Source organism: Lactuca saligna, chromosome 5 (genome assembly GCF_052625555.1).
Source record: "Lactuca saligna cultivar CGN05327 chromosome 5, ASM5262555v1, whole genome shotgun sequence".
Classification (NCBI taxonomy): domain Eukaryota; kingdom Viridiplantae; phylum Streptophyta; class Magnoliopsida; order Asterales; family Asteraceae; genus Lactuca; species Lactuca saligna.
The window spans coordinates 67,411,431-67,436,920 of record NC_136421.1 but is presented as its reverse complement, the minus strand read 5'-3'; the positions used below and the strand labels follow the sequence as shown (position 1 = coordinate 67,436,920).

The 25,490-nt window shown below is 37.0% G+C and overlaps 1 non-coding gene across 1 annotated transcript; it reads right to left on the bottom strand.

Annotated features, from left to right (window-relative positions):
• Positions 1-8,280: 8,280 nt before the first annotated feature.
• LOC144999126 (small nucleolar RNA R71) lies at positions 8,281-8,388 on the bottom strand. Its single transcript, XR_013660647.1, has one exon. It is a non-coding gene; the product is annotated as a small nucleolar RNA R71 (small nucleolar RNA).
• Positions 8,389-25,490: the final 17,102 nt, after the last annotated feature.

Genomic DNA, 25,490 nt, shown 5'->3' with positions numbered 1-25,490 from the left:
TTAATGGGTTAAGTGAGAAACACTTAACCCTAATTGTCATTTTATGTGAAAACCCTAATTTCACTTGGGTTTATTGTTGGGCCTTTATATTGGGCCTTGATGATTGGGTTATTAATGGGCCATCCAAGATCACGCAAATGTACTAGAATAATTAATGGGCTTTGATGTAAGGCCTATATGAGGAGTTGGGCCCAATTTGGAAAATTTGGCCATAGTTTGGGCCTTTATGATTATGTGGTATTGGGCCATTAGAATAACAACGGTTGGACTGGACTTTTTGGTTGGGCCTTAGAATAAGACCATATGGGGGTATGGGCCCAATTTGGAAAATTGGGCCATATGTTTAGCCTTGATTCCTAGTTTGACTTTGGGCCTATGGTTTGGGCCTTGGGCTTGAGTAAAGCCAAGAAAAGGGGTAATGTAGTAATTACCCAAAGTATGTATTTATGGTTATGTAGTGGAACCCTATTATTAATTGGGTCTTATTTTGGTGTTGACAGTTCAGGAATCTGTCATCCAACAGTCGGGGTTGAGTCAGCGGGACTTTAGCAGTATGGGGTTTTGACTACGGGACTTCAACAATGTGAGGTGAGTTACCTTCCAGTAGGGGTGGGTCTAAGGCCACAATGCCGGACCACCGACAGGAGTAATTGATAGATAATTGTATTGGTGATAATTATCTTGGTATGCTTATATGTGATATGTGATATATGTTTTATGTTAAGTTTTCCTGGTTCGGACCAGAAGGTCGATAGGGTTTAGACCGGAAGGTCAGCAGAGTTGGGCCGGGAGGATAACAGAGCAGGACCGGAAGGTCAACAGAGTTGGGCCGGAAGGTCAACAGAGTAGGACCGGAAGGTTTACAGAGTCAGGACCGGAAGGTCTTATGTGCTTACATGAGTTATGTGATATTATCCAATTTGTTTATGAGATATTATGCATTTTGTCTATGTGATATTATGCATTTGTCTATATGGTATTATGCATTTTGTTTATGTGATATATGTTCTTATCTATGTGATATGTAGATGCTATGAGCTTGCAGGGTTTGGACCGGAAGGTCATCAGAGTATGGACCTGAAGGTCAACAGAGTAGGACCGAAAGGTGTACCGGAGTTTTGGGACCGGAAGGTCCCACTGAGACACATTGGCCGGAAGGTTTCGTTAAGTTTTAGCCTCGAGTGGCTAATTATATTTGTGTGGTATTTTGGGGGAACTCACTAAGCATGCATGCTTATCGTGTTATATGTTATGTGTTTCAGGTACTTTGTTACAAAGGAGGGGAGCCGGCTTGGTCGCAACGCATCACACTATGTTTTCTGCACACGGGATCTTTGGGATTTCACTATGATATGGTTTTATGATACTATGTTTTAATTATTGACACTTTGGTTTTGACATGAGATATTATTATGAAAGTTTTTTATATTGATCGGTTTTATGCAATATTTAAATAACAAAAAAAAATTAGCGTTGAATTTTGGGACGTTACAAGTTGGTATCAAAGCCTTGGTTTGAGGGATTCGGGCACACTCTCGGGTGTGTCTGAACTCAAACTAAGGATTTGGTATGAAAATTTTCAAAATTAAAATCATTTTATAAAAGATGTTTGAAAAGAGAAAAGAACTTTGAAAAGAACAAGGTGTGTGATGCGTGCCATCAGCCGAGCTCAAGTAAGTCTTCCCCAAGATACCCATACATGATATGTTATGATATGATATGATTGTGAGAATTGCATGCTAGATTAGGCTAAGGATCTAGGGAGGGTGCGTTATATTCCTGTTGTATGTATATGAGATCTGCATGCTAGATTAAGGCTAAGGATCTAGGGAGATACCTTATTTGCCTGTTGTATGTGCTTGTTGAGCTGCATGATAATAATGATCAGTTAGCAATAGGATAACCTGTTTTGGTTATGCCTGATTGTATGAGCCTTTGAATTGCATGTACCAATCCCTAAGTAGAGGATAGAAGGGTTTGATTTAAATAAGATGGTTAGATTTTCCATTGTCTAAATGTTGTTTGCTTTGTGCTTTGTGAGACTCTTAGTAATGTAAGCTAGCTATATTCATGAGGTAGCTAGTTGACATTGCTGGGAATCTTTCAGTAGTTGAGGACTGGGTAAATTCGGGAACCTAGGAAAGCCTAGCATATGTTTCAGTGGGTTAGTAGCGAGGCTCAGAGATACTTGGGTACCAGTTTGAGGAAGTGACTTGGAGGATTCAAGAATATTGCTGAGGAAAGTATGGATAGGTGTGGAAGGTAGTATTGGTCCCGTACTACTAAAAGCATAGGATCCATACCCGAATCGGTGAGAGTCTTGGAGAATCCGAGAAGCTTCGGGGAGAAGTTTGTGAACCGGTGTGGGGGATAGAGGATGTCCCAGTTGTTGTAGCTTAGTGATTGGCAAGTGAGTTAGTAAGCGTGGCAGGGTGTCAGGCCCTGAAGGATATGATTTTCAAGAGGTTGCATTGTGTGATTAAGCCCAATCTCACCATATGACTTATTTAGAAGAATGATGGACTTAATGGATTAAGTCCTTAATGGGTTAAGTGAGAAACACTTAACCCTAATTATCATTTTATGTGAAAACCCTAATTTCACTTGGGTTTATTGTTGGGCCTTTCTATTGGGCCTTGATGATTGGGTTATTAATGGACCATCCAAGATCAAGCTAATGTACTAGATTAGTTAATGGGATTTGATGTAAGTCCCATATGAGGAGTTGGGCCCAATTTGGAAAATTGGGTCATAAATGGGCCATAGTTTGGGCCTTTATGGTTATGTGGTATTGGGCCATTAGAATAACAACGGTTGGACTGGACTTTGTGGTTGTGCCTTAGAATAAGACCATATGGGGGTATGGGCGCAATTTGGAAAATTAGGCCATATGTTGGGCCTTGATTCCTAGTTTGACTTTGGGCCTATAGTTTGTGCCTTGGGCTTGAATAAAACCAAGGAAGGGGGTAATGTAGTAATTACCCAAATTATGTACTTATGGTTATGTAATGGAACCCCATTGTTAATTGGGTCTTATTTTGGTGTTGACAGTTCAGGAATCTGTCATCCAACAGGTGGGGTTGAGTCAGCGGGACTTTAGCAGTATGGGGTTGTGTCTACGGGACTTCACCAATGTGAGGTGAGTTACCTTCCAGTAGGGGTGGGTATAAGGCCACAATGCCGGCCCACCGACAGGAGTAATTGGTAGATAATTGTATTGGTGATAATTATCTTGGTATGCTTATACGTGATATGTGATATATGTTTTATGTTAAGTTTTCCTAGTTCGGATCGAAAGGTCGACAGGGTTTGGACCGGAAGGTCAACAGAGTTATGCCGGAAGGACAACAGAGCAGGACCAGAAGGTCAACAGAGTTGGGCCGGAAGGTCAACAGAGTAGGATCGGAAGGTCTACAGAATTAGGACTGGAAGGTCTTATGTGCTTACATGAGTTATGTGATATTATGCAATTTGTTTAAGAGATATTATGCATTTTGTCTATGTGATATTATGCATTTGTCTATATGGTATTATCCATTTTGTTTATGTGATATGTGTTCTTATCTATGTGATATGTAGATGCTATGAGCTTGCAGGGTTTGGACCGGAAGGTCATCATAGTATGGACCAGAAGGTCAACAGAGTAGGACCGAAAGGTCTATCGGAGTTATGGGACCGGAAGGTCCCACTGAGACACATTGGCCGGAAGGTCTCGTTAAGTTTTAGCCTCGAGTGGCTAATTATATGTTTGTGGTATTTGGGGGAACTCACTAAGCATGCGTGCTTATCGTGTTATATGTTATGTGTTTCAAGTACTTTGTTACAAAGGAGGGGAGCCGGCTTGGTCGCAGCGCATCACACTATGTTTTCCGGACACGGGATCTTTGGGATTTCACTATGATATGGTTTTATGATAGTATGTTTTGACTGTTGACACTTTGGTTTTGACATGAGATATTATTATGAAAGTTTATATATTGATTGGTTTTATGCAATACTTAAATAACAAAAAAAAGTTGGCGTTGAATTTTGGGACGTTACAGATTCGATGATCTCAAACTTAGAACTGATGCCCTTATATAGATGGGCTTACAAACTATTGGACAAGAATAAAAACGTAAGCGATGACGTTTAAACAAGGGCCATTATTTTATTTATTACATGTGGCCGACAATCTTGAAAATTATAAAGATATTTTAAACAAGTGATGGGGACTTCTTGATGACTTTTGAACATCCAAACACTAGATGAAGCTTTTGAATTATGTTTTAGCTTAATGACTATTGAATTTTATTAGTTGGTAAATTGCTTGTGGTTGATTATCATTACGTAGCATGTTATTTTAGTTTCTTAGTTGCTTAAATTCATGATCTATGTAGCTTAGTAACCATTAAATTACATGAACTTGAAACCTAGTGAATTAGTGAACATTGAATTGCTAGAGCTAGGATCAACCAAAATCTTAGATAAGTGATAAAAGTAACTAATTTAGCTGTGTTAGAGAACATAATTTATGACCATAATTGTGTTTGCTTAGATAAATCCTACATAGCTCACCTTTAATTAATAACTAATTCTGTGTTGCTTATGGGTGACCATACAAGGTAGTTCATGAATTGGTAAAAAGATTAGTAAATTTGGACTTGAATTGCTAATTACATAATAACTGGTGACCAACTTTGATAATCCATAATTATTAGCTAAACATAAATAAAGAAGTGGATTCAAACTAGACAGGAGTGTTTTTTAATTAATTGATTGAATTTTGTGATTTAAGTTCGTCTGGTCTTGCAAAATCAGATAAAAACCCCTTCTTTGCTCTAAAATTAGGTTAATTTAATAGTAGATAAATTAATTAGTTAAAACCATTCCCTGAGATCGACACCCGACTTACCCAACTATTCTCTAATTTTGACTAGGTACACTGCCTAGGTGCAATAGTTAGTTAAGGTAGTTAGGTTATAAATAATAAAATTAGGTGTAGCTATTTTCACACATCAAGTTTTTGGCGGCGTTTCCAGGGAACGAGTTAGTTAATTATTAGTTTGTTTGCTTTAAATTAATCGATCCTTTTTGTAGCGTAAAACCTGCAAAAAAGTTATTTTTCTGTTTTTTTTTTCTGCATTACAGGACTCACGATGTGAATCCTTATAGTTCACGACGTGAGAACTGAAGTTCTTAGTTTTATTTAATTTAGTTTTTCTTTCTTAGTTTAGTTTTACATTTTTATTTTTTTGTTTTATTTCAGGATTTCATGACCAGAGGCTTTAACACCCCTTTGGTGCCAACACTTGAAGATCCCGAGTCTGCAATCCACAAAAAGAAGGATAAGAACGTGAAATAAGATCAAACACCAAAGAAGACACCTTTACAAGAATTTAAGTCAGTGTTCTCAAAGAAGGAGGGGAAGAAAACAGGGGAGTCAAGTTCATCTTCGAAGAGCAAGAGCAAGCTTGAAAACTTAGATCAAATACCCATCCAAACCGAGTCTGAATACGATACCGAGCCAGAATTTGAATTACATACAAGTGAACCCGAGAACGAGCAAAGGAACAAGATGGCGAACATTGAAGAAATGTCCATGGGAGCTTACAGAAAGAGAATCCGAGATGATGTTGGTCCAGGCTTAGTACAACCTGCCATTCCTGCCCCTGCTGCATTTGAGCTGAAAGGACATATCCTTTCTGCACTAATGGATATCCCATTCTATGGAAAAGATCATGAGGATGCGTTCAAGAACTTGGATGAAGTGAATGACATTGCTGATTACTTTAATGTCCCGAATGTTAACATAGATACCGTCTTGCTAAGGATTCTTCCCGTTACCTTTACAGGAGCTGCAAAGGATTGGTTAAAAGAACTTCCACCCGATACAATCACTACTTGGGATCAAATGCGTGAGTAGTTTCTAGACCAATTCTGCCCACCATCCAAAATAGCTAAACTTGTAACGACCAAAAATTTCAACAAAATTTAAACTTTTCAAAAACAACCCATTTTAATAAGGTTATTACAAAAAGGCTTTCAATATATTTATTATCAGAGTATTCCCAGAACCATGTCATAAAACATAAACACGAGGAGCGGTATGATCACGCCTTCGCCTTGCTACGGTCTCCTGAAGAACCTGGAAAACATTAAACCACAACTGTAAGGCCGAAAGCTTAGTGAGATACCCCCAAAATACCAACCACATATACCATACACATATAACATGTCATATCATAACCGAATCCCAGAACAACCATGCATATTGGGTCTACTGTGTGACTGGTCCGCCGTATCGGGCCTTCAGTCCACTGGGTCCACCCTCCGAGTCTAGTCATGTCCCTCGAGTTTGTAGTGTGGTTGGTCTGCCTGCACTGGGCCTTCAAACCACCTGGTCCACTCTTTGAGTCTACAGTATGACTGGTCCACTCGCATCGGGCCTTCAGTTGGCCTGGTCCACTCTCCGAGCCTCGGCACGTCTGGTCCGCCCTCGTGGGGCCTACAGCCTATCCGGAACGCTCGCTGGGCCTTTGGAACAACCGGTCCACCCTGGGTATCTTGGCCTACAACACAAAGCAGGACCCGCCTCAACCCATCTCCAGTCCAAACAACCATGTGCACATAAACATACAATCATATAACAGTTCACAATCAACAAACCGGTCAAACAGATCACATAACATATCATCATCCTAATCAGGATATCGACCTAACCGGTCACTAGCATATACCATCCTAGCTACCAGGATGCAAACATATCAAAGCAATAACATAGCAACAAATACCCGGATCTCAATCCGATAAAAGGCCGGCCTTGGTGCCTTAGACCCTGTTGATATAGTGAGGATAACTCACCTCGCGATTTCCGATACTCTGAACTGAAGAAGCAGATTCTCGAATCACCAACTCACCGCAAATCCCGAACTTGCCCACATAGCACAAATACCCATTAGGCCAAGCATACATCCACTTATCGGGCCAAGGCCAAAGTCCAAATCTTATACAAAGTCCAATATTGGCCCAATTTACCAAATTGGGCCCACCTCACCAAATGGGCCTAGATCCAAGGTCCATAACAATAATTGGGTCCAAAGTACTCTATCCACAAATTTCTAGTCATGGCCCATAAACCAACAACCCACAAACGGCCCAAACTCTAAGGCCCAACATCATAGTCCAATCAGGGGGAAGTATGTTAGGCGTACCCTCCTTAGTACGCGGGTGTACACATTGAATCACAGTTGAGGATCGGGGCCCTGACTCGCTATGCAGGGCGTACTACCAAGTTACGCTGGGAGTAACTTTGCAATTCATTAAGTCCTTATAACCTCTTAATGGCTTAAGCTCTTAAGCCCAAACTTCAGATCCCTAGGCCAAATATGCCTAAGATTCATAAAGTCTCAAACTTTATCACTTAGGACATCCAAAAGCTCTTAATCCAAGGTCTTAATCTATTAAGACCTATATTTCTCACACATGGAACTAATACAGCCCTTGGGACCTCATTTTTCTCACTCAAGACCTCTCCAAAGGTCTGAAAGGACAGATAATCTCGGCGAACACAAAGCATGAATCAGGATGAGGACTTTTGGGACAAGAAAGATGCTAAAACTCCACAACACTTAGATCTAAGTATATTAATTGCCAAGCAAGAAGCTTTATACCTCAAATAAGCTCCAAAGGATGATATCTCTCCAGATCTACAAGCTCCAATCGTTCCTATCCTTCTTTGACAACTTCTCCTTTCTTCTTCTAGCTTTTCTTTTGCCAAAAATGAGTTTTCCAAGGCCAAACACACCCAACAATGGAGGGAATACGGGTTTCTGAGGTTAAGGATGAGCTTATGGAGGCTAGGGTATGAACCAACATGTTCCTTATATAGTGTCTGGCCCTAAAATTAGGGTTTGGGGTTTCTGAGAGTACGCTGAGCATACTCACCTTGCCACCCCGCACATCTCCCCTCACTACGCTGGGCGTACGTCCAGCTTACGCTGGGCATACCCAGCCAACTTCAAGCATGCAAGCCATGCATGCATGGGACATTTTCTCTAATTACCCCTAAGGAGTTATGATAGATATTACCTTTGAAACGCCGCAACTCTTCAACTCTAAACCCTCTCTCAATAAACTTTACATTTACACGAGGGTGGCGAGAAGCCCTATGCTTCTATCAACATACACTAGTCCGAAACCTTCTCGGATAAAACCCATTTCCCATAAAAGGACCAACACTACCTTTTCTCTTAAATCTTAGGGACTCATAATTAAATACTTTAAGAACGGGGCATTACAAAAACTAAGAAGGTAATAGCTAATTTTGAGCAAAACCCCGGGGGAGTCACTTTAAGAAGCATGGGAGCGTTATAAAGGGTTGTTAAGGAATTGTCCTCAACATGACCTTAACATTCAACAAGAAGTGTCCATATTCTATGATGGGGTAAATGTGATGACAAGACAACTCCTTGATTCTCAAGGACCGCTTACAAAGAAAAATCCGGGCGAAGTCAAGGAATTAGTTGAAGAATTTGCAAAACATTCTCATGAATACCACAATCAGAGGAATGAAAGCGTGAAAGGAGTTGGGGGTGCACAAACTGAAGAGCTGGCTGCTGTGATGGCAATGCTTAACACTATGGATAGGATATTGACCCAAATAGACCAATCAATTCATGTAATTCGAGTTGATTACAAGAGATGTAGTGGACCACATTTGACAAAAGATTGAATATGAATGAAGATGGAAACAAGAAAGCCTAAGTTTTCTATTCGAGCGGAGACAAATACGATGGAGATTAGAGAAAACCAAAGAAGGAGTGGCTGCCTTACGATGAATACAAGAAGCAAAAAGAAGAGAAATTTAGGCAAACTGGCCGGGGCTTCTACCAAAGAGAGCAACCACCAACTGAGAAGAAAGTTGATCTAGAGACCATGTTAATGAAGTTTATGGAAGCTTCAGAAAATAGGCATGATGCTACTGATACTAAAATAGAGGATCAAAGAACTATGATGAAGAATCATCATGCTATGATGATTGACCAACAATCATTATTAAAAATTCAACAAGCTTCCATCAATAGCCTTGAAGTTCATCTTGGTCAACTTACTACTTTGGTAAATAAAAGATTGTCTCCACAAATTCCTGAAAAGAAGACCCAATCTCACATCATGGCCAGTGATATTGTAGAAGAGGCGATTTCTGAATTCCTAGAAGCTTTAGAAGTGGAGCCAAAGCCATCTGAACCAAAGCCTAAGACGACAAAGCTCAAAAACGAAGAATCTGCTAGAATACCAAAGCCATCTGAACCAAAGCCTAAGACGACAAAGCTCGAAAAAGAAGAATCTGCTAGAATACCCAGTTCACGTCATGAGCTCGCTACGATCACATCGTGGGCTCAGTCTGAACATAAAAAATCGTATCTGTTCCAGCTTATACACCGCCTTTGCCATTCCCGTCTCGAGCACATCCTAGCCCACTAGAAAGGGAACATTTGGAGCTTATTCAACAAATAAAGGGTATTCCTATTAATACTCCTTTCATTGATTTATTATCCAAAATTCTCGAATACGCGAAGTTCCTCCAAGACATAATAGACACTCGTCAAGAATTAAGGAAGAATTCCAAGGTCATTCTAAGTGAACAAAGATCAAAGGTTGTATTGGGTGAGATACCTAAAAAGATGGGAGATCATGGATGCCTCACTCTTCCATGTGAGTTTGGAAATAATTTGAAGACATATGTTTTAGCCGATTCTGGGGCTAGCATAAATTTGATGCCATTTTCATTCTATCCAAAATTAAATATTCAGAAGATGAAGGCTACGAAGATGACAATCCACATGGAAAACCATTCAGTGACTCACCTAAGAGGGATAGTAGGAGACATCCTTGTAAAAATTGAGAAATTCGTTTTCCCAGTTGACTTTTTAGTGATTGACATGAAAGAGGATGTGAATGTCCCCATCATTTTTGGTCGCACTTTACTAAATACTTCTAGGGCTTTTGTCGATGTTCGAGAATCCAAGCTCACATTGAGGGTTGGTGATGAAGAATGACTACAAGATGGTTTCCAAGGATATGATGTTCAAGGTGAAGTATTCAATATTGAAGATGACAATGAACTTGCAAAATTAGAGAAACTTATGGAAGAAGAAATTAAAACAATTCAGCAAGTCAAGCGCACCAAGCAAAGAGCTTATGTTCCACTTGTATTCGAGGTGTTTGCTTATAAAACACCAGCATCTTGGGTGAGTAATGAATGTGATGACATGTCTAGTGATGAAGAGGAGGTTACATCAAAGGTGACTAGCCTAGTGGTGAAGGAGGAGGAGGATATTATGAAGCTTAAAAATGAGGAAAAATTGAAAACTCAAGGGATCAAATGCAAGCTTGATGGAAACGAAGTCAAGGCTAAAAAGGAGATTTCTAAAAAGGCGTATATTCGTCGAGTGAAAGCTTACAAGATGCGTTTCAAGGAGCAGAAGATCCTGATAGTGGACTCATCTGAAGATTCAACGTAGGAGGCACGGAGTCCAGCTCATGACTCCTCAAAAAGAAGCGCTTCTCGGGAGGCAACCCGAGTTTGGTTTGCGTTTTCTTTCTTTTTCTTTTTGCATTTTAGTTTTTAGGAAATCGATCATATCATCCGAATCACTATATGCATAATTAAACTCTGAGTGTGAGGTCCATAAAAATTTAGTGGTTATAATTAAGAATCTAGTTAATAAACAAAGTTGGAATTAATAAAAGTTTTACAGTATTCACGATGTGAAGTATTACGATTCATGACGTGAGTTTAGGATGTAACCCACAATATATCATAATTATCCTATTTTCTATTAAATTAAATGGCCCTTTATTTTTAGTCTATTCCAATTTTGGTATAGATTGAATGCCCCAATTTTTAAGCCTAGACTGAATTCACGACGTGAACCTTTTAGGATTCACGACGTGAATCCTGAAATATTCGAGACCATAGATTAAAGAACACAAAACTCTTTGACCTAAACATTTCTTATTCCCCCACGAAGTGAACGTGTTCTCTGGTCCCCTCTCTTCGCGATTTCGGCCGACATTCTCAATATTCTTAGTGTTCCTACATAATTCATTATCCTAGGTACCTTAATCTCCTTTCCATTGTTTATCATTGCTTTAATTGCTAGATTTAGAGGTTAGGGTTTTCTTTTCTTTAGATGATAAAAATTGATACCCTAAATGTTGAAATCGTTATTGCATGTGCTTGTAATTAGTTTGAAATGGCCTTAGGAGTGAACCCCATTAACATTGTTGACCTGATTTGAGTCCTGATATGTTCGATTCCGGTTTTTGCTTACGAACTCACGACATGAATCCTTAGGGGTTCACGACGTGAATCCTGGATATTTACAGTTTTAAATTCTGTTTAATGCTAATCTTTTGGGATGTCTTTGTTGGTTTGTTTTTGTTTATTTTTACGGTTATCGCTCCCAGAAGAGAAGTTCCAACTGGGGTTGCTAGTCTCCATTCATTTTACGTCTTTCCAACGAATATGTCACAAGATGTATATACGCGTTGGAACAATCGGTTGAGGTGGCTTTACAACTGGGAGATTGCAATCGCACCCACCATCAACTGGACACGGTTGATAGAAGTTGGACTCATGGATAGGATATCCCCGTTTCTGACCAAAATATTTGTTGGAAATGGTTATTCGTTCACTTGATCGGGATGGCTCAACCTTTTTCGCATCCAAGAACGGGTGTATAAGGAGTTTTATATTGAGTTTTTCTCAATAGTTACATTCCAAGAGAATGTCCATGACCCCCATTATCAACAAGCTTTGGTATTCCGTCTTGGGGGTGAGTATCGGGAATGCAGCCTCATGGAATTTTCTTGTAGGGTGGGGATATATAATCCCCAAGAGGCCATGACTCATGAGTTTGCCTGTTTTTGAGGGATGCAACTAGAGGGTATGAAGATGGTGCTACTTGGTTTGCTTTCTGGTATAGTATTGCCTCTGGAACATTCAACTCTGGAGTATCTCCCGAGAGCAACATTCGATCTCCTATCCACCGAGTACTCCACCGATTTATTACTTTCTCCATCAATCATAGAAGGCATGGGGACAAGGTGACAAAGCATAGTTTATTCTTTTTATGGCACATTTTGCATCCGAGAGTGTGTTGCAACATTCCCTACTTTTTGGCATGCTTTCTGGCTGACTCTGCTGCTAGTTCTCGTTCCGAGAGCCCTATTTGTGGAGGGCACTTTATTACACACTTGGCCCGGTCTTATGGTCTCATCATTCCCGACATCAATCGTTTTTTGACTTGCATGGAGGGGAACAAGTTTACTATGGGGTATTTGGAGACGATGAGAGTTGTTAGGAACTTTGGATCTCACTAGGATATTTTGGCATCCGATGATGAGGGTGGTGAGCAGTCGGGTGACCAACCCGAACCATAACAAAGGCTTCAAAGACAGAATGTTAGAGGATGAGGAGAGAGAGGGCAGCTAGTGCATCCACCCGCACCCATGGTAGGATCACATATTGGGGATGATATGGCTGGGTATTTCGATCAGCTCTCTTTAAGTGTTAATTGGATTGGAGGGATGGTAGATAATATGGTGCAACATTTCCATGTCGAGTAGCTTCCTCACCTGGGGTATCATTACCCAGTTTGCCTAAGGTGGAGTGAGTATCGAGGCCAAGGAGGAGATGGGGCAGGCACTAGTGGAGCTCGGGATGAAGAGGAAGATGATTGATCGCTAGTTTGTTTTTAGTTTCTATTTTGTTTTCTTTTAGTTGTTTGGTTTGAACACTTTGTATGGATTGTTAAACAATTGTTGGTTATTTATTATGTTACTTTTATTTTCTTTTGGTTGTTTAGTTACGACTTGCTAAGGAGTCTTGGGAAGGGAGTAAGGTCGAGTCAAGAGTCATGATCATCTAGTCAAGGGTTGTTACAAGTCCAGAGTTAAGAGTCGAGACCCACAATTAAAAATAAGTGTGGGGTGAGTCGAGAGAAAGGATGAGATTAGCAAGGAATCATTAAAATTCTGCATTGACCCAAAAATCTTCGGGATCGATTCAAGGATGCCTCTCGTAATATCGGATGTAATGAACTCGCGCAATCCATCATCAACTGATTCAGAACCCATACTCGAACCTGACCTGACCCAGACCCCGAGTCCCCTGCTCCATGACATGTCACCACCATCTGAAACAAACCACATAATTTTCAGGGTCATACATAACATCGAGAGGTCTCACACTCACTACAAGTTCCCTGGTTCTATCTCAACCCTCCTTGAATCAAGTACGAATCCTCTACTTTTAGTAGTATGGGCCCATACTACCTTCCATATCTATCCGTACCTTCCTTAAGGATTTCTTTGACTTCACCAAGTCCCTTTCACTACTATTACTCGCTGCACTAATCTCTTCCTAGGCTTTCCCTAGGGTAATCTCTGACCCACTCTCCGCCACCAGCTGCATAAGAAGTCCCTGCTATCTCTCCCTAAGACTAGATAATTCTTCAAATGAGAGGTCCTACCCTGTAACGCTCGTAGATCCGAGCTAGTCAATTTAGAGACAATGGGGGTCGAAATGGACTTTTCGACAAAAGAGTATTTAGAATAAATAATCTTAACCGAGTTTTAGGATATGTCTCAAGGGTTCCGTACATATAAAGAACGCCGAAATCAGAGTTATAACGAAGAAGTTATGGCTCGTCGAAGTTTTACGGCACAACCAGCACGGCACCGAGAGACGTAAATAGTGATTTTTTGATAAAGGACTTTTTATCCTTAATGACCTAAACAAAAGTTGTAATATACATTAAACCAAGAACATACAAAAAAAGAACGCCCAAATCTAACTTCGTATGAGGAAGTTATGAATTTTCTAAGATTTGGCATAATAGTGCACGGTCCGAAACTCAAATTTTAGTTCGAGCGTAATAAGCTAACAAGCTAAAAACACTTAAAATGTTTATTGCTTATTACATATTCCCACCGTAATAAGCTAATCCAAACAAAATTTAAAAAAATGCTTATTCCCACCGCAATAAGCTAACAAGCTTAAAACTATTTATCCAACGCCCGTTAGTTTTTACCACACATCTATTGGTTGTACCATTGAATTCATATGCATCTGTTAGTCGATTGTTATTGAGTTCTCTTCTCATTTTCTTTTTTCTTTTATTGATTGATGTTGGATGATAATCTGGAGTTGTAAAATCAATTTCATATGAGATTTGTTATATTTCAAAAATCTATTGTGTTCCGGTTCAAGTGTAGAAATCGGAAAATCGAGTCTTTAATTTAAAGGACTTGACCAAGAACATGTGAAGGAGGTGAAAAATAGTTGTTTAAACTTGTTTTGATTTGAAATTGGATGTTAGAATCAATTTCATGTTTTTTGATTGTTGATTTCGAAAAGTCAAATCCATAAAAAGTCAAATTCGATTTTTAGATCATGAATCAATGAATTGGAGGTAGAAATCGATAGATACAAGTTGTTTTGTGACTATGGGTGTCGACATTAAGTTTAATTTGAGTTTAATTTTGGAATTGATTGGGATTGCATTCTTGATGATGAACACTGTGAGTTGGTTCGCTTTTGCTTCTTGAACGTGATTTGAAAATCGAAACTCGATTTGGGTAAAATGGTTTGATGTTGGACACGTTTTTGAAAGAAGAGTCATTGAGGTCGAATGCATTCTCAGTTTCTCTTTGGGGTCAAAATCGTTAGCCGTGAGAATGAGAAATTGCTTGAGTTAGGTGTCGAACTGTTTGATATTGGATTGGAGTTCGATTTAATGATATGTAGAAATCACAGATTCGTATTGTGGATGTGAGTTCGAAGGATTGAAGAATTGGAATCGAATTGAGTTTACGGCTTCGCTTTTGTGATACATAGATGAACAGATTCTATGACTTGATTTCGAAGTCTAAGAATATATGGATTTCGAAAGACTGATGTCGATTTTGGTTGAGGGACTGTAAATCAAGCATTCGATCTTTGGGTCTGTAATAAAAGTGAAGTCTGGGAAATTGGATGGTTGGTCTAATTCGATGTTCAAAGGATGATCTTTATATTCAATGGATGTAAAAGTGAATTCTTGAAATTCCTTAGTCGATGACTTGGTTGGAGTCTGGATTCGATTCTGGAGTCAATGATCAAAGCATTGGGTATTAATGTCGATGGTTGCCAAATGGTTTTCGAAGGGTAGCCTAGATTCGTTGTTGAGAACCCATTCATCCTTCGTTGTGGAGGTTATCTATAGATGAAAAGTGAGCCGGTATAAACATTTGGGAAGATAACCACATTTTCGAAAATGGTCCTTATTCCTTAAATGAATTAGCATTTTTTACCCAACTTAGAAATGGTGACAAAAATAATGAAGAACGAAGAAGTTTCGTTTCGAATCCCTGGAGTTTGTGTGAAATGGCAGAATTTATCCAACTTCGAGAAACGGGATTATTTCCAAAACAGGTCCCTGCAGTTAATGCGAATTTACACTTTATGCCCACTTTTGCAAATAGGGTTGTGTTTCGCATTTTGACTGTTTTGGGCGCACCGAGTCACTGTAGAATTTCGAAATTCACATTTCTACCCAGATTTTTGAAATTTTGTCAAAGGCGGTCCGTGAACGAATTCGAAAATTGAAGATTTTTTTGGGTTTCCGAATTTAAGCAAAATGTTTATACCATGTGTTAAAGGGAAGTTTTGGATAAAAAAATTCCGAATTAAGCGCTTTCTCATTCCCTTTTTGGTTTTATAACCATTTTTCGATCATAAAAATGGGGAGAGATTTAGATATGGAAATCCGAAAGCTGAATTTTTCATATTAGGTGGACTTGAAGAACGAAGTGACCTCGAGTATTTGAATTCTATGCAATGATTTGATTGGAGATTTGGAAGTGATTTCGATACATGATGGGTTTGCACTTATTGAAGATTTTGGGGGTGTGCTTTTATGCTCAAACTTGGGTAATTTTTTGGAGATTGGGAAACTCCTAATTACCTAATTTTTTGAAAAGTCATTGAAGAATTGAAGATTTGAAGTTCATCTCTATATGTGTCATGCTTGAGGCTTGGTTCGTGAAGTTGCTCGATTTTGGAAGATTTGAAGCGGGTCATTCATTCCTAACTTTGAGGGAGAGAATGTTGGGTATAAAGTTATCCATGTATGTCTTTGTAAATGGTTTGACTTTTGTAGACCCACTTGAATGTGGTTGTATAGCCTTGTGACATGATATATATATATATATATATATATATATATATATATATATATATATATATATAGAGAGAGAGAGAGAGAGAGATGTAAACACCTCTATATAAGGTGGGTTCATACCACTTGTAGAGGTGTGCTTGAGATATGTAACATTGAGATTGTTAGTGTGAGTTATTTATTTCTCTAGATCTAGGTTATACTTTTTAGTAACACCTTTAATGATCGAATGCTTCTCTTAAACACTCAAATCACCATGGTCTTAGTGTGTTCTTTAATTCCGCATGCCAAATCAATGCTCATAAATCACATCAGCCGAAAAACGATATTATGCTATAGATAATTACTAATGTGATTACTATAGTACTGGTCAAGTTGATTCTCGTCTCTGGATCTTTCTCAAATCATACCTCCTTGAATTGAGAAAACAAATTTGTTCATGGATAATAAACATGTATTGATTAAGTATCGATTTCATCTCATCAGATTCTCATTTTTTGCAACTAATCAGATATTTTTTTTTTTTGGATCAGTTGATTTCTTCAAGAAGATAGTTTTGTTGATTCAAGTCTAAATGTTTTGGGATTAGAATCAGTTACTAGTAATCTTTGATGTTGATTGGTGAATCGATTTGAAAAAAAAAACGAGTATATTGAAATCGAAGATGATTTTATGATTTCTGCTGAACAAAAATCGAAGAATATGAAACTTTATTAAAAGATGATTGTTTGATCTGAAACTGTGACATCCCCACTTTCGTGGCCAGAATGCTTTGTTTTAAAATCAGAGTAATCCTTTTTAAGGAAAACAGTTGCGGAAATTGTCCCAAAAACAAAATATGATAAAAATTTATCAAAACGTTTCTCAAAGAGAATGTATTTTCATTAAATAATAAAACCTCGGGATGTCATGTTCCTATACAGACCAAAAGCATAAACAATATAAAATAGTCCTTACAACAGTCATTTATAACTATTGATCTATAATCCAAAAATCTCTCGTCAGGTCCACCAACTTATACTCTTGTGTCATTACCTGTAATGCAAAGAAAATTGAGTGGGTCAAGCTTGGGACCCTGGTGATCATATAGGGTTTTCAACCCACAATAATATAATTATTATATTCAACCATCAAACAATCAACCCAATTACCCATCCCCATTATCTTCTTTATTTCATAAGGTTTTACCCTAAGAATCACCTATCCTTCATTCATTCATTCCTAAAGATTGACTTTAAGGAATAGACACAAATTCCACTGTTACTTAAGGCGCATCTACCAACTTTATCATTTAAGCCCCTATTGCCAGGATTAAGACATTCACTATTAGGCGCATCTGCCAACATTATCCTTTAAGCGCATCTGCCAGGATTACGACATTCACTATTTGGCGCATCTTCCGACCTTATCCTATAAGCGCATCTGCCAGGATTATCCTATAAGCGCATCTGCTAGTATTGTGACATTCTTTATTTGGCGCATCTGCTGACATTATGCTTAAGCGCATCTGCTAGCATTATGACATTCTCTATTTGGCGCATCTACCGACATTATGCTTAAGCGCATCTACTAGCATTATGACATTCTCTATTTGGCGCATCTGCTGACATTATCCTATAAGCACATCTCCCAAGATTACGACATTCACTACTTGGTGCATCTACCGATATTATTCTTAAGCGCATTTGCTAGTATTATGACATTCTATAATTGGTGCATCTACCAATATCATTCTTAATCATCTTTCATACCTCATCATTTTATCACATACCAACTATCTCATCTACCCATGTTCTACCCAATATATTTGTAGATATAAAATACATATACAGTTTGACTCATTTAAAAACTATATAAAACATCCATTCCACACTCATCTGAAATAAGCAAACAATGTATAAACACATAGCATGTATTTCATAGCAAATACTTAATATTTATGTGTTAGAAGAAAGTAAGCACACACTCACCCAAAACATACACTTAATACATTCAAACAATACTTGTATTAAAATTGTGTTTATGAAAGGGACTATACACTCACACATATAAACAACTTTATATTATACACATAACACGTATTTCATAGCAAATACTTAATATGTATGTGTTAGAAGAAAGTGACCACACACTCACCCAAAACATACACTTAAAACATTCAAACAATACTTGTATTAAAATTGTGTTTATGAAAGGGACTATACACTCACACATATAAACAACTTTATATTATACACATAGCACGTATTTCATAGCAAATACTTAATAGTTAATATTTATGTGTTAGAAGAAAGTTACCACACACTCACTTGATTAGACGATGCTCGGACACCACTACGACTCTTCAAGTAGATATTCTTTGGTGAAACCGGGATATCTTCACACACCGGGTTTCTCGCGGACAGAGCTTCGGCTTGGAAAATCTTTTCTTCTCGGGATCTTCAGGTTTCGGGGTTGATACCGGGGCTTCGGGGGGAACTTCTTTGCACGTAAATCGATGCAATATAGGTGAGAGATGAGAGAATGAGCAACCAAACTCGGTTGGCCCTTCAAATCTATTTATAGGGCAAAATCTGCCCTTGCTACGTCGTGACACCTTTTTCCAAATCGTGGGCTTGTTCGTCACTGCATGTGTCATCGCAAGTTGCATCTGGGGGACTCCCGGAGGTGTCAGAAGACTGGCCATGTCGTGGCACTGTCTGCCACGTCGTGGTATCTGACAGTTTTGGGGTTTTGCGCCCCGAACTTCAGAAATTCATAACTTTCGAAGACAAACTACGTTTTCGACGTTCTTTATATCGACGCGAATGTGAGATTATGCTCTACAACTCTCGTTTAGACTCCATTGGCTAATTTTGAGTTTATTTTTAATATATTATAATTATATTACTTATATATTATTTTTAGTAGGCTGGGACAGGAAAACTCCGTTATAAACTCATAACTCTTTTGTCTGACGTCAGTTTTCGTCCGCCTTTTCGTCGTTGCACTACTATCGATGGAATCTTTAATTCTTATTTAGATTGTTTTGGATAAATATCGCTCTAACGTAAATTTACTATTTACGTCACGCTGTGTCGTGCCGGTTCTGTCGTAAAACTTCGACAGATCATAACTTCTTCGTTATAACTCGAATTTTGGCGTTGTTTATATGTACGGAATCCTTGTAACATATACTATAACTTAGTTAAGATTAAACCTTCTAAATAATCTTCCATCAAAAAGTCATTATTGATGCTTATCGTCTATAAATTGACTAGCCCTGATCTACGGGCGTTACAAAAGTTATTTAAATATGGTAAATTTGTTTTTATAAGGTATGAATGTAAATCGTCAACTTGTGTTCTGATCTGATTGTTCGAAAAAGTTAATTTGAAGAAGCTATTCGTCAAAACTGTTGGCTACTAGCTGTTCGAAAGCTTTGTGGATCGGATGTTAAACGAAAGTGAAGTGGAATTGTATGTACCTTATTGATAATAAGTGATTGAGATTTTTGTTTCATCAATTTGGATCTAGAATTGTTCGGTGGAAATTTGGCTTCATGATGTGCTTTGAATTTATGTAGCAATTCTGAAGATATTATGTGATAGTGATTAATGATCAAAAGCCTTCGGAGGTTAATTCATGAACCTATAAAGTGTACTAAATTGATAAGGATATCTGAACCATAAAGTGTTCCTAATACAAATGTTGTTTCTTTTTTGGAATGAATGCGTTGTTTGTATTTGAATAAACGACTATTTTACCCTCTGTTTAAAAACAATAAATTATTATTTCATTAATAATTATTATAAAATATAAATTAACAAAATGATCATTAGTTTAATAACCATAATAAGTTAAGAATGTAAATCATAATAGTAAATAAGATTTTAATTTTAAAAAAATTAAAAATATACATCTTCATATTATAAGTCACAATGAATAATTGTTTTACACAAATTATGGATAATTAATTATATTGTTTTAGAAGAATGTTAACAAAAAGAAACAAAGTAGAAGTACAAAGATTGCAAACTGAAAACTGATCCCTAAGTAGGGAATTTATATATATATATATATATATATATATATATATATATATATATATATATATATATATATATATATATATATATATATATATATATATATATATATATATATATATGGAAAAGTTCAATAGATAAACATAATTATTGGTTTTTTAAGAAACCAAATTTTTTTAAATTTCTAGAGCTTATTCTTTATTGAAAAAAATATAAAAATATCTCAATTCATATATTAACATTGTGAATGTGAAAAATATTTTTCGGATTCACCGAATGAATCCGGATTCACGTTGTGAATTGTCAAAAATTCACATTGTGAATTTGACGTAAAAAAATCGAATTTGATATCATTGGAAAAAGGATAAAAAGTTATGAATTTTTGTATTTTTAGTTTTTTTTTTATAAAAAATAAATTCTAAAAGTTGAAAAAAAGATTGGTTCTTTGGTTAATTATGGTTCTCTATTGAACCTCACTATATATATATATATATATATATATATATATATATATATATATATATATATATATATATATATATATATATATATATATATATATATATATATATATATGAACTGCTACTAAATGTTAAGGTTATCATTTTTCTAACTTAATCTATTAGGATATTTTCTTAAGATTAAATAAAAAAGAAACAAATATATAAAATGATGTGGCATATATGTACGATACAATTGTTTTTTGGGAGTTATAAAGGGGTTGTAAAGTCAAGTCAAGCCATTACTAAACTTAATCCTCATACTCTAATTGATTAAGGGTGTTATTTTATTTTATATATATATATATATATATATATATATATATATATATATATATATATATATATATATATATATATATATATATATATATATATATATATTAATTACTTAATGAACTTAATCCTTAGAAAACTTAATAGGTTATATATATATATATATATATATATATATATATATATATATATATATATATATATATATATATTGTTGGATTAGTGTCTAAGTCGATAACTATTTTGGTATGTACTTGACCTGATTATGAGCATGGTCCTTTTGGGTTGCCTTCACCATAGCAATATGTAGGATGAATTAAGGAGAGAAAGATTTAATTATGATTTATTAATATATTATAAGAATAATGTATTAAAGGAGAAATCATAATGTTTAATTATTATTAGTCAAAAGTTAATTAAGATTTTTTTTTTTTTTTGGCGAAAAGAGATTAATTAAACTTAGGAGAGTGGAGTTGTAATTATAAGATAATTACAATTGGCCTATGGATTACCTAATAATATATAGGTTGGACGAATTCTATGGTAAGCCCATAAGGAATTCGTCCAAGGGATATGTGAAAGGAGTCCATGGACTGCTTAGAGCCTAAGCAGTCAGATTAGGGTTTCCTAGTTGCAAACCCTAATAGGCTACATGTATATAAAGGGCCCCTATACCCCCAAAACGTGGATAAGAGTTCCTTTAGGGTTTCCAGGCGTTAATTGTGCCTCCTCTCTCCTCCCTCTTCATTCAAGTTGCTTAGTGGTGTTTGTGACTCTATTAGAGGTGCAGCACTTGAGGCACTAAGCTTTCTGAAGCCAAGGAATGATTGTTAATGCTATATAACAATCAAAGGTTAGATCTAAACCCTATTTTATGTTAGTATGATTAATTGTATGCTAGATCAGGGTTTAGATCTTTGGATATTCAATTGCATGTTCATTAGACAAACTAGATCCAAAAGCTATAAGGGTTTGCATGTACACCATAGGAATGATGTATTGTTTGAAATCCATCAGTGGTATCATAGCATAGGGTTGTTTGTTAGTGAACTCGGTGTTTGATTGATCGATTTTTGCATGAAAAACGAAGTTTTTTGCCCTTTGCCTTGCTCACTCGGCGAGTCAGTGGATGAACTCGGCGAGTCCACAGATCTGACAGCTATATTTCACGATTTTCTTCCTATTTTGGCTGTAGATAGTTACCTAAAACGTTTTATATTAATAAAATACGATTTTTATTAATATTTGGAGTTTATCCTTGCCAAAATTGAAGATAATTGTCAAATTTAGATAATCTTTTGTTTTATTAGATAAATATTGATTATTTGTAATTTAGATTTGAATTATCTTGTGAAAAAGTTTCAATTTCACCCTTTAGGTATTATAGTTTAAATTTGAACATAAAAGTTTTGTTTTTGAAATTTAAATAAGTAAAACCCTAATGTTTTGAAAAGTTTCAAAACTTGTCCTCAAGTTTTGGATTTTAAAATTTAATTAAAAGTCTTAATTTGAAATTTTAGATTCTAAAACCCAAGTATTTTGAAAAGTTCAAATTATACCCTTATGGTTTTATTAATTAATTAGGGTGTGTAATTAAAAAAGATTTAATAAACCCATAAAGTTTTGGTTTACATTTAATTAAATTAAAAGTATAATTTATTAAATTTGACGACCTAGTATTTTAAAAAGTGTAAAATACACCCTATATAATATATAACATTAAAAGTCTAATATTATATATATGTATGAGTAAAAATTCAGTATTACCGTTAATAGGCCTCATTCATGAAGCTGGTTTATAAGGGATGTTTAAGGAAATTGCCTATAAAATGGCGATTGAATGGGTATCCACTTTTACCCACCATACTCTTGACTAGTGGAGGGTCGTTAGCCGAACGGGTAGGATAGGACGAAACCTTCCATTATAAGTATAATGAAGTATAAAGTAACTAAATGTTTTTCAAATTCCCAAAGCATAGTTACTTTAGTCAAAATGTGAAATTGTATGCTAATCCATGGAATTACACTTCGTACCCTTGCCAAACGTTAGTGGAGCGTGCATGGTTAACCGACACACTGATTTGGGATTGACATTGGTGGTGAAGGGTGGCTCGATGTTTATCACAGATCAATGGTGTAACATCCGGAATCCCAACTATATTATTCTAATATTCTATTTTTGGAATTTGTGAAGGAACTCGGCGAGTTGATACTTGAACTCGCCGAGTAGGGTGCGGATTATCATCCGGGTTCGCGTTTGGACTCGGCGAGTCCACGCTATTTAATGAAACCCTAATCCTCCGGGGCTGGAGCCTATTTAAGGGCACTCTTAGCCTTCCATTGCGGCTACCAGTCCCTTGAGTGCACCCTAAGTGAGCTAGATCGTTTGGGAGGAAGGAGAAGCCATATTTGATCTTTCTATCTTTGGTTTAGCAAGAATAAGGTGATCAAGAGCAAGAGGAGACTGAAGGAGGTGTGATTCTAGTGGTTTCAGAGTCCAGAGACTTCAACTTGAGGTATTTATTCGGACCTTCTTCAGTTTTGGTATTGATTCTTAGAGTTATGGTTTTCTAACCTCTTTTGAGGATGATTACGTGGAGCAACTGGTCCCTTATCGAGTTTATGCTTTGGATCTGGACTCAAAGAGGTCCAGAGACCTTAACCCTTGGAGCTTTATGAGTTATCTTGGGAGTTATGAGCTTAGGATGCCATTTTTAGGGCTAAATCACCAAATGATACCATCTAGATGACATATAAGTGTCAAGGTTTGGAATTTACGTGATTATTATGCGTGGGAAGGACAGATCTATGGATTAGAGGAACAGATCTGACCTCAGGAGGTCAATGGAGTTTGTGCATGGCATGTACTCACCGAGTTGTTCTTGAGACTCGGCGAGTTGAGACGGGGTAGCCCCGCGATTCTTACATGGGGACTCGTCGAGTAAAGGGAGGGACTCGACGTGTTAAATGGAACTAAAGAGTTATGTAGACACAGGTGGACTCGCCGAGTTGCCCAAGTGCACTCACTGAGTCAGGTCAAAGTTTGACCGTTGACTTTGGTTAACTTTTAGGGTTTGGTCAACAATGAGGGCCTTTGAGCCAAAGGAGGGGTAAAATGGTCTTTTACCTTTATAAGGGTGCTTAGAGAGAGTAGAGTCTAGTTCTGAGAGTTATATTTATGAGAGTATTACTTTATGTGTTTAGGCGGAGGCTAGATCGTATTACTACCGAGTTAGTGATTTACCGGGACATTGGAGGTGAGTCTTCTCACTATACTTTACCTGGAGTGGTAATTAGAGTTATGTGCTAGAGTTATCGTATGTTATTATGTGATGTGTTATACTGCATTGTTTCTATGTGGATTATATCATGTGTATATCAGAGTATATCAGAGTTAGAATCGAAAGGTTTACAGAGTTAGGACCAGAGGGTCCACAGAGTTAGGGCCCACGGGCCCACAGAGTTATAGCCTCGAGTGGCTAGTATGTGTTATGTAGGGTATTTTGGGGAACTCACTAAGCTTTATGCTTACAGTGTTATGTGTTATGTGTTTCAGGTACTAGTGATGATCGCGGGAAGGCGCCGACATGACTCGTACACACGCATGGATTTTTTTGTATTTGATCTTGGGAAATATTTTTTTGAACCAAAGTATTGATACAATGGGATTTTGTTTTTTAAATGTGTTTGATAAAATGTGCTTAAAAATGTGAAAATGTGTTTTAAATTTTATGGTGTTACAGATGGAGCGTGTGTGGCTAACCGGCACATTGATTAGGTGATAGTAACGTTGAGTGCACCACGTAGATTCATATGGTTATTCACACCTTATTTGTGATCCTCGACATCCCATTCACAAATAAAAGGGCATAATCGAGATTAAACATGCCATTGAAAAGTTCAATGAATCTCCAAATATCTAGGAGTTTCAATTCATTTAAAATTTAAATTTCATTTTCGTTTTTCATGGTGGAAATTGGTAAATCGTCATTTACCTACCTTCAAATATTCTGGAACTAGATTACGACATCCCTCTTCTAGGTTGTAGAGTATTGTGTTGGATCCTAGCCTCGATGTTTCATTTGGGTGTTACATCAAGGATTCTAATAAGCTTAACTTAAATTTTCTCCCGTTTTGTAGATGTCTAGTTATGATAATCATGGTCTTCCTAAATGTCACACCCCCGAACCAGACGGCGGAAACGTCTGGGGCCTGTCGTGACTCATTGGGCCAAAAATGTCATTTTTAGCCCATTAAGCTTGAAATTTATGTTTTTAATCCTCTAAATGAGTATATTTCCAGAAATTGTTTTATTGAAACTGTTTTGACACAGTTCATCCATCAGAATTCGTGATTTGTCAATTTGGGCCCTTAATTTTTGTATTTTTCACATTTTAGGTCCAAAAATTGTGTTTTTAGTCCAAAGAAATTATTACTAAACCACTTAGCTATTTTTCTAGAGACACTTAGTATGTAGA